Source organism: Dromiciops gliroides, chromosome 5, assembly GCF_019393635.1.
Source record: "Dromiciops gliroides isolate mDroGli1 chromosome 5, mDroGli1.pri, whole genome shotgun sequence".
Classification (NCBI taxonomy): Eukaryota; Metazoa; Chordata; class Mammalia; order Microbiotheria; family Microbiotheriidae; genus Dromiciops; species Dromiciops gliroides.
In genome coordinates, this window is record NC_057865.1 from 94,461,880 (window position 1) to 94,472,904 (window position 11,025).

Genomic DNA, 11,025 nt, shown 5'->3' on the forward strand with positions numbered 1-11,025 from the left:
AGGTAAAAGTAGAACTACCTTCTCCAGAAATTTGGAAGAATAGCAAATGTCCTTACCTAATGAGAACACCTTAGTCCAGAGTCTCACCTTCAGTTTTTCATATTCAAAAAAGAAGTTAAATGACTTAACAAGGGGCACACAGCTAGTAACTAAATGTCTGAGGCCAGATTTAAACTCAGGTCTTTTTGACTGCAGTCTCAGTGCGCTATCCTCTATACCACCTAGCTGCCCCAAACCAAAGAGCAAATATCATATGCAATGAGAATACACTGGAACCATTTTCAATAAATACAGGAGTGATACAAGGATGTCCATTCTTCCCAGGATTATTCGAAATAGTTCTAGAAGTGTAATAACAATAAGATGAGAAAGGAATGAAAGGAATAAAACATAGGTAAAGAGATATTAAGACCCTATTTGCTGATGATATTATGGTTTACTTGGAAAACCCCAGGGGATCAGCAAAGATGCTAATTGAGATAATTAATAGCTCTAGTAAAGTTTCAGGCTACAAAATAAATCCTCAAAAATCAACAGCATTTCTATGTAATAACAAAACATAAGAAACAATAATCGAAAAGGAAATTCCGTTCCAAAAAACTACAAATGCATAAAATATCTGTGTATCAAGCTCCCAAAGTACTCAAAAGACTTGTATAGATTCAATTACAAAGCATTCCTTAAAGAAATAAAGAACAACTTAAATAGATGGAGGAATATTCAGTGCTCATGACCAGCCTGTGCCAAAATAATAAAAATTACAGTATTATCAAAATTAATTTGTGCTTTTAATGCTATATCAAATTACCAAGGGGATACTTAACAGAACTAGATAAAATAATAACAAAATTCATTTGGAAAAAGAAAAGACTAGAATATTAAGGGAGGTTATGAAAAGAAGTAAGGATGAAGGACTAGCACTTCCAGACCTCAAACTATATTTTAAAGCAGCAGTCATCAAAACCATTTGGTATTGGTTAAAGAATAGAAAAATCAATGGAACAGACTAGATGAAGGAGATTTAGAAATAATAGAATTCAATAACCCAATGTTTAATAAAGTGGAAAACAAATTATCTACAGAAAAACTCCCTACTTGATAAAAACTACTGGGAAAACTGGAAAGGAGTCTGGCAAAAATTGGGCTTAGTCCAACATCTTACACCACACTGCATAATATACTCTAAATAGATACATGACAATATTAAAGATTATACAGTTGAAAAGTTAGAAGAAAAACAGATACTTCTCACAGCTATGGATAGGAAATGTAAAAGCTAGGGGCAGCTAGGTGGCGCAGTGGATAGAGCACCGGCCCTGGAGTCAGGAGGACCTGAGTTCAAATTTGACCTCAGACACTTAACACTTACTAGCTATGTGACCCTGGGCAAGTCACTTAACCCCAATTGCCTCACCAAAAAAACCCCAAAACTGAAAAGCTACAGCACAGACAATATTATTGCATCTGGGATCAAAATGGAAGTAGTCAAATGGAAAAAATCTTACCAAATTTATCTTGATAAGGATTTGCTATACAGGATGTATAAATAATTAAAAAGTATATATAAGGGGGCAGCTAGATGGTGCAGTGGTTAAAGCACCGGCCCTGGAGTCAGGAGGACCTGAGTTCAAATCCGACCTCAGACACTTAACACTTACTAGCTATGTGACCCTGGGTAAGTCACTTAACCCCCATTGCCCCGCAAAAAAAAAAAAAAGTATATATAAAACTAATAGCCATTCCCCAATAGATAAATGGTCAAAGGATATGAATAGTTCTCAAAAGAAGAACTGCTAAGTATTCACAACCACATGAAAAAAATGCTCCAAATCATTAATTTGTTTGTTTTTGTTTTTTGCTGGGCAATGAGGGTTAAGTGACTTACCCAGGGTCACACAGCTAGTTAAGTGTCAAGTGTCTGAGGCTGGATTTGAACTCAGGTCCTCCTGAATCCAAGGCCAGTGCTTTATCCACTGCACCACCTAGCTGACCCCCAAATCATTGATAATCAGGAAAATGCATATCCAAACAACTCTGAGGCTTCACCTCACACATTGAAAAGTAGCAAAAATTACAAAAATTACAATCAATAGTCATTGTTGGAGAGGCTTGTGGAAAGACAGGCACACTAATATCTTGTTAGTGGAGCTGTGAAATGGTACAACCAATTTGGGAAAGCAGTTTGAAATAACATAAAGTGACTTAAATGTCCATACCCTTTAAATCAGAGATTCCATTATTGGGGTTATTCCCCCAACAAAGCCACTGATATGAAAAAGTCCCCATATACTCCAAAATATTTATAGTAGCACTTTTTGTAATAGCTAAGAATCAGAAACAAAATAGATGCCCATCAGCTAGAGGATGGTGAAACAAATGTTGGTATGAATATAGTGAAATTGTACTGTGCTATAAGAAATTATGTGTGTGAAATTATGTATGATGACTACAGAAAACCACAAAAAGATCTACACAAACAAATGCAGTGAAGTAGAGCCAAGAAAACAATGTTCACAGTAACTACAACAATGTAAATAGAACACACCAACAAATCAAAAGTAAATGTAACAAGATTATAAAGACCAAGTGGGACTCAAATGAAGAGATATAAGAGGACATCCCACACTGAACAGGTTTTCAGGTTTTTTTCAATGTATCAACCAGCTGTGCAGTCTTTTTTCCCCTCTCCCTCCAAAAACAACTGTCTTTCATATAAAATGGTTCTCGGGAAGGGGAAGGAGAAAGGATACATGGGATACAATGATGATGTAAATATATATCATAAAAACTTATTTTTAAAAAAAGAAAGAAATTATACCAGAAGGCATGAGGAAGTTGTAACTATCCTCAAAGATCTTTGGAGAAGCAAATAAAGGAGGTGGTGGAGTTGGTTTTATCATGCCTCAAAACAACAAAAAACTATTCCTTGGTATATGTGATCATTTCACTTTGCAGTGCTGTTAGTAAGCATGAACAAAAATACCACCATTATTACTTTTTGTGCCGCAACGTCTGTTCCAGAGGATGAAGAGATTGAAAAGTTCTACACAAAAACTTGATGAAGTCCTTCGGGGCAAGGCAACATATATCTGCATGAGATAACTTCTTATATCCCTTCTAGTTTGTTTTGTTGTTGTTGTTTTTGGTTAGGCAATTGGGGTTAAGTGACTTGCCCAGGGTCACACAGCTAGATAAGTGTCAAGTGTCTGAGGTAAGATTTGAACTCAGGTCCTCCTGACTCTAGGGCCAGTGCTCTATCCACTGTGCCACCTAGCTGCCCCAAGGCAACATATATCTGAATATATGGTGACTTGAATGGAAAGGTGTGCACTAGGGAGGGAGGCAAAGAATGTGTTTGAAAATATGCTTCAGAGGCAGCTAGTTCGTGCAGTGGATAAAGCACTGGCCCTGGATTCAGGAGTACCTGAGTTCAAATCTGACCTCAGACACTTGACACTTATTTAGCTGTGTGACCCTGGGCAAGTCACTTAATTCTCATTGCCCTGCCGAAGAAGAAGAAGAAGAAATAAAATATGCTTCAGGATTTAGGAACAAAAGAGGCCAAACAAAAGAAACCCAGAGATGTTCAATGACTTGCCCAAAGTCTGGACTGAATTTAACATTTATTAAACAACTACCATGTGGAAGGACTGCATTGTGATAAGTGCTGGAGAGACAAAGACAAGAATGAAACAGCCCTCACTATCAAGAAGCCTCAGACCGGGATACCATGAATATGCTCTTTACAAAGAAATCTGAGGGGGACAGCTAGGTGTTGCAGTGAATAAAGCACCGGCCCTGGATTCAGGAGGACCTGAGTTCAAATCGGGCCTCAGACACTTGACACTTACTAGTTGTGTGACTCTGGGCAAGTCACTTAACTCTCATTGCCACACAAAAAAAGGGGGGAGGGGAGGAATGGCAAGTTGTACATAATAGATTTGCGGTTTCATGTACAATAAAGAAATCTGAAAGGCACTGGGCATGGTGAGCACCAGACAACATATCAAAAACACACACACGGATCTCTTTCACCAGCCACCATATGGTCCAGGCCACCATAGGACTGTTCTGTGACTAAATTCAAGGAAATTCAGCAGCTACATTATATAATAATAATGACCCCTGTAAAGCACAGCACTTTATACTTTTAAAGTCTCTTACCATCCCCACCTATTATCTCATTCGCTCCTCACAACAACTGTGAGGTTGGCAGGGTGGGAATAGAAAAATGAAGCCCAGAGATATTCAGTGACTTTCCCAAAGTCTAGGCGTAATTTAACAAACATTAAGCAACTACCAGGAGGAAAGAGGATATAATGAGAAAATGGGAGTCGTATTAGTCCCTAACAGTGAGATTAAGGAACTAAACCGAGGCCACAAGGTTAGCAACTTATTCTAGGAAGAATTTGAACCCTGCTCTACCTTGCAGGAGGGATTGCTGCACTGGGTGAAAAGTTGGGCTAGATGCCCCCCTAGACTTCTTAAAATCTAGTACTAGCCTCCAAGTCAGAGGGCCTGAGCTGTCGTCCTAATTCTGCTACTTGGCTGCTGTGTGGCTACGAGAAACTCTTAACTTCCCTCCAGTCGTTTCTTCATGTGGAAAACGAGGGCATTGGGCTGGTGGTCTCCAAAGTCCTTTTCAATCCGTGACCTATACTATGTCTGTACAACACTGTGCGTCATGTGCCAAACAGCTCTGCTCTATCTTAAACACTGGCGGGGCAGGCCTGTCTGTAAGAAGGGGCAGCGGCAATCACAGCGGCCCACAGCCTTCTAGAGCTGATTGCTAAGGAGCGACTTGCTGGGAGATTGCAGGCAGCCCCGCCTCCACCTCGCGAGCCTCAGGCTACAGCACTGCTGTATGCTGGGAGATTAGGGCCTTTCTGTAACCACCGGGAAGCCACCAATGAGGCAGAGCGATGCACCCCGGGAGATGGGGCTTCGTGAGAAAGTGGTCCGAGCACAGCGGGACCAAGCCCGTGATCATGCCAACGGCTAAGAGCCCTTTACAAGGGAAAAAGGAGGGGGGAATTTGGGAGGAGAGAAAGGGGGCCCTAGTTGGGGTTGAAGATGACTCCAAGTAGAGGCTACCTTTGACATCACTTCCTCCGCAGTGAAAACGGGAGTACTCCAGCGGAAGGAGCGGTTGCTAGGGGCCGGTTGCTTAGGCAACAGCGGTTGAGCCTTTGTGAAAGAGGCTGCTGGCAGAAAGGGCGAGGAGGAGGAGGAGGAGGAGGAGGAGGAGGAGGAGGAGGAGGAGGAGGAGGAGGAGGAGGAGGAGGAGGAGGAGGAGGAGGAGGAGGAGGAGGAGGAGGAGGAGGAGGAGGAGGAGGAGGAGGAGGAGGAGGAGGAGGAGGAGGAGGAGGAGGAGGAGGAGGAGGAGGAGGAGGAGGAGGAGGAGGAGGAGGAGGAGGAGGAGGAGGAGGAGGAGGAGGAGGAGGAGGAGGAGGAGGAGGAGGAGGAGGAGGAGGAGGAGGAGGAGGAGGAGGAGGAGGAGGAGGAGGAGGAGGAGGAGGAGGAGGAGGAGGAGGAGGAGGAGGAGGAGGAGGAGGAGGAGGAGGAGGAGGAGGAGGAGGAGGAGGAGGAGGAGGAGGAGGAGGAGGAGGAGGAGGAGGAGGAGGAGGAGGAGGAGGAGGAGGAGGAGGAGGAGGAGGAGGAGGAGGAGGAGGAGGAGGAGGAGGAGGAGGAGGAGGAGGAGGAGGAGGAGGAGGCCTAATGGTTTTGTTCTTGGTGCCCTAATAAAGAAGGCGACCTCTCTGCCCGTGACCGAGGCCGTCTGAAGACCCCAGCCCGCCCGCCCCTGAGGGAGGCAGCGTCGGTGCCCCCTGCTTGGCCAGCGCTTGTCGCTGGACCTGGATGGAGGCCAGAGACGTGGCTCCCGCCGCGTGACCTTGGGCTGGCCCGCTTCATCTCCTCTGAAGTGCGGGGCCGGCCTCTCGTGTCTCTCAGCTCCCTCCTAACAGCTGTGACCCGGACAGTTCCCGGCCTCGGCCTTCTGGGAAGAGGCTGCCCGGGATAGAGCAGAGAGCCGAGGACTGAGAGTCGAGAGAATGATGGGCCTGCCGGCCCATGGACTCCTGACCCGCTGCGTGGCCTCGGGTCCTTCCTCGGGCTAATTGTTATCTCCTTTTAACTGAGGAGGAAATGGTGGGGTTGGGTAAGACCTGGTGCCTGGGAACAGAGGGAATCTCACTCATGAATATCTGAATTTTGAAGAACCCACGACTTTATTTCCTGAAAAGTAGAAAGGGAAACCTCTTAATAACCTGGTAGTTATTTGCCCAATAGTGATCCAATTCACACAGTGTTTGATAAATAATAATAATAATAATAGCTAGAATTTATATAGCACCTATTATGTGCCAAGAATTGTGCATAGTGCTTTATATAAATTATCTCCCCTGATCTTCCCTAGAGTAGAAAGAGGGCAGACTCAATAACCTGGTGGAGTTATTTGCCCAATAGTGATCCAATTCACAGTGGTTAGTACATAATAATAATAATAATAATATCTAGAATTTATATAGCACCTACTATGTGCCAGGAACTGTGCTAGGTGCATTATAATCATCTCCTTTGATCTTCAAACAACCACAATTATCTTCATTTTATAGTCGAGGAAATGGAGTCAAACAGGTTAAGTGACTTGTGGATCTCTTTACAGTGATATATTGGCACAGGTTAAAAATACATTTTTAAATAGACTTCTATAAATAACGTGAAAGACACATTTATAGTGTGTTAGAAAGGGACTATTAGGATGTTCGGGATGCAGCATTATGTTCAGAGTTTTCTGTCAAGGAGTACAACCAAGTCCAGCCACAAAACATCCCAGAAAGCTTAGAACAGTTTGGCTAAATAGGTGCTTATCTGATGATCATGATGACACATAATCTTCTTCCACATGTACATTAATGATTTTGCAGCGTGTTTCTTCTATACCTGAATTCATTTATTATCTCATCAATGTGGATATTCTCTGGGCATTCAACCTCTTTAGGGATCTGTTCATCTATAAAATGAAAGAGTTGGATTTGCAGATTTCTGTCTCTTCCAGCCCTAAATCCATGATCCTGTTATACTTCCAATGATCTGTATTGCAACTCGTCCATTTTTTAAATTAACAACTGCTGGATGGATAGTTTGGGTTAGAGACAATATATAATCTTTACAATATGTGCTGTAGAGAACATCATAATTTACGTTTTCTCAAATTCCTGTGAGGCAGGAATATAACACATACCTCTCTTCCCTCTACAACTATTCATTTAAGGAATGGATTACAGTGGAAGGCTGGGGAATCTCTTCTAGAGATCCTTACAAATTGTATGGTGAGATGTAATTTGCCTTAAAGGCAGATTTCTCAAAATAATTATCAATACTCTAACTATAGGTAACAGCTTTAATTTTTAATTGCTTTCCCTTCCCTGCAGATGGCACTGCAGCTCTGAGGTTGATTTCCCCATACCTTTCCTTCCCTATTCATAATTCTCTTAATATTTTTTTTTGTCTTGTACTCATTTTTTCAGCTTATTAATGCTACTGATTTCTATACTAGGGCTGACATACCAGCCACACTGTACACAATATGATTTCAGAGAATCTAAAAGTCAACCCTACCATCCTACCTCCCAAAAAAATCTCCCCTGAGATTTCACCATGGTGACTGAAATTGCACTGATGGGTATAACTTATTTCCAACATTAAAGATCTCTGTTAAAAATGCAAATGTGTTATTCAGGAGAGGTATAAAATTAATATAGGATATTAGCAGAAGCCATTAAAAATTAAACCAGTTATGAGAATGTGTTGTTTGAACCCTGGGTTACATAAGGAATGATAAATATCAAGAATTCAAAGAAAAATACAATGTGGATGGCAAAGATACAGATGAAAAAAACTACAAGTGTACACACTGATAATATCAAACAGTAACAACACTTCTGACAAATTCAACAAATAATGTTGTGCTATATTGTTAAAGCTAATATCCATGGTCTTCATTTTGCTTACCAACTAGTAAATAACAAGGGCTTAGTTTCATGCATAATTATTCCAAACCACCTTTTTAATGTTAAAAGGTTTGTGGGTTTTGTTTATTCTGTGATCAATTTTGACTGGAAAACAATATGTACTTTTAAAAAAGTATAAACTGATATAGCAAGAGAAATTACATTGACCGTCAAATGAGATAGCTTTATTGTAAATTTTATTATTGCACGTTACATAACCAACAAAAAAAAAATAAAGGGTCTATTGGTCTGTACCTATCCCTCTTCCTAGATTACCTTCTCAGTGTTCTTTTCTATATCTTACCAGCTCTTAATTCTTCATGAATGTCTTCCAGCTCCTCCTGTTGAATTTTCATGTATGTCACCTTTCTAGTGTACCTGTTTCTTCTCCCTAACTCGAGTCTGTATCAGGAGATCCTATCTGGAGTATCAATGGAATGAGAGGTCATTATAGATTGTCAGATTTTTATAATTTAGAGGCAGTCATTTCAGGGACTGTTGAGGCACAAGTGTTCAGCAAAATATATTCCTTGTTTTGGACCATAATTGTCATTATGTGAGATAATTAATATAATTATTATTATATAGCTAGCATTTATATAGCGCCTTCTATGTGCCAGATGCTGTGCTAAAAACTTTACAAATGATTTGTCTTTTTGACTTAACATTACAAAAAGACAGATAAGATTAGGTTGCCTAGACCAAAAAGTGCCAAGAAGAAAAAAATTATTTCCCACATAATTAAAACTTTTTTTTTAAATCCATAGATCATATCAAGATCAATTCCTTTGTTTTATTCCAAAGGGAAACATCAAAGTGCTGGTATACATTTAGCAAAGATAAAGCTGATCAGTAACCAGGAAAAACTGACATCTCTCAATGCCAACATAGCTCAGGCAAGTTTCTTTTCTTCTCCAGGTCCTGCTAAGCAGGTAGGCCACCACTCCCACCTTCTACCTAGTGAGATAACTGGCATGCATTTTTCCCCTCAGCAGAAAAGGGTGGAGAATCTTAGAAGTATAGCTCAGTGGGAAATGATGAGTTAGTGGCCTTTGGCACTCTGCTTAATCTGGGAGGATCTGGGAGGAGTGCTCCACCATCCACCCTTCCCATTTCCAAGCAGAGGGAAGGAGGAACCCCAGGGGATGGTACTAAAGAAGTATGAGTTTCAGAGTTGATACGATCTTTCAGTATGATGAGATTCCTGAAGGCATGATAGAAGTCCAGAGGAGTGCAGCCAGGTGGGAAATGAAGAGGTGGCTGTTCTGGGCACCCTCTTTAAATAGAGGATCAAATTGTGAATGACTTAGCTATTCTCAGCAATACATGATCCAAGACCATTCCCAAGGATTTATGAAAAATGCTATCTACCTCCAGAGAAAGAACAGACAGAGTCTGAATGCAGATCAAAGCATGCCTTTTTAAAATTTTTCTTTGGGGGGGGGTTGTTGGTCTATATTTTCTTTCACAAAACTAATATGGAAATATGTTTTGCATGACTACACATGTATAACCCATATCAAATTGCTTGCTTTCTCAATAGGAGAGAAGGAGGGAGAGAATTTGGAACTCAAAAATTTGTGAAAATAAAAATAAATAAATGATCAGCCTGCTAGAAAACTACTAGTTCAAGGGGCAGCTAGGTGGTGCAGTGGATAGAGCACCGGCCCTGGAATCAGGAGGACCTGGGTTCAAATCCAGCTTCAGACACTTAATACTTACTAGCTGTGTGACCCTGGGCAAGTCACTTAACCCCAATTGCCTTACTTTAAAAAAAAAAAAAGAGTCTCTGAGGTCCCTTCCAACACTTTACCTGAGGCAGATGCTCTGTCAGAAGTAGGAAAAAGAACTAGGCGAAAAGTTGGGAGAAAACTACAGGTTCAGAGTGATAGAACTGCAGGCTACCCTATGAGTTGACATTTCTGCCCTGGTTATTTCACTACAGGCTTCAAATGGGGTTAGAGGCTGGAAGTGAAACCCCAGTCCATTCCTGGAGTCAGAAGCAAATAGCTGCTGCTTGCTTCTGAACCTGCTCTTTACTTGGTATACAACCTAGGGCCTATAACGACTCTTTCTTTACCCTGGAAAACCAATCTTGGCCTAGAGCCCTTCCTCATTCAGCCTGAAATTGGTCAGTGAGAAACAGAGTTGCCCGTTGCCACCTATTCCTACACTCTGAACAGATTTAGGCATCTCTATACTAGTTATGGGATCTCCTCTTCTCCCAGTGCCCAGCCTCTTCCTTGCCCTGCATTAAAATACTCCTTAAAGCTGTTCCTGATTAGATCCCATTCCCAGCATCCTCAGATCTCTATCTCCCTATGCCCCGCTTAGCTAGGAAAAGGACTCACCATCATTTGTTTTCTTGGATTTCCCTATCAAAATCAATCCAGGGTACTTTCTAGATCTTTTTGGAAGAGTTGTGGAGCAGAGCTTGGCTGTACTTCTCCCTACTCTCCCACCATCTTGACTCTGCCCCTCTAAGATCCCTGTATGATCCTCAGATCTGCTACAGCAGTCAAGAATCCCAAGGCCATGTGAGGAAAAGGATTCATCAAAGAAAATCTTTCCAGTATAGCCATACATCCATTGAAACCATATAGGTTCCATATGAGACTGGCTATCAAATGCATCCATTTTTAAAGGGCAGCCCTTCACCCATAATATAGGGGTCATAATGGGTTTTAGTTAAGAACCCCCTGGATCCATATTCATTCTCACTTTAAGAAGTGTAGTCTTATAAAGCACCGGCCCTGGATTCAGGAGGACCTGACTTCAAATCCAGCCTCAAACACTTGACACTTATTAGCTGTGTGACCCTGGGCAAGTCACTTAACCTTCACTGTCCTGCTTCCCCCTCCCCCACAAAAAAGTGTAGTCTTACTGGGACAGTTTACATAGACTGGGGATAGAGCCTGGATAAAACCACTATGTGCTGGAAGCAACATGGGACTGAGTCAGAAGACCTGGGTTTGAATCCTCATGCTTTTAGCTATATGACTGTGGGCAA